This window comes from Cervus elaphus, chromosome 4 (genome assembly GCF_910594005.1).
Source record: "Cervus elaphus chromosome 4, mCerEla1.1, whole genome shotgun sequence".
NCBI lineage: Eukaryota > Metazoa > Chordata > Mammalia > Artiodactyla > Cervidae > Cervus > Cervus elaphus.
The window spans coordinates 24,993,585-24,993,850 of record NC_057818.1 but is presented as its reverse complement, the minus strand read 5'-3'; positions in this window follow the sequence as shown (position 1 = coordinate 24,993,850).

Here is a 266-nt window from a genome sequence, read left to right as displayed (position 1 = left end):
AAACCTTGAACAAGACCTTGCAATTAAATAACAGAAACACTGCTGTGGCTCTTTCCATGGGACCGAGGGACTCCAGCTCACCCACCCAGAGAGTCTCTTGCTGATTACTTTGGCAGCTGTGACCTTTCCAGCAGATGTCACCTATGCCCTGCAGGGAGCAGAGGTTTAGACTTTCTACATTTCCTCTTTGAGCTGGGGCTAGGGCTGGGGCTGGGGCTGGGGCTGGGGCCCCTCTTTAGGCTCCGCTAAAACAGCCGGCAAACACA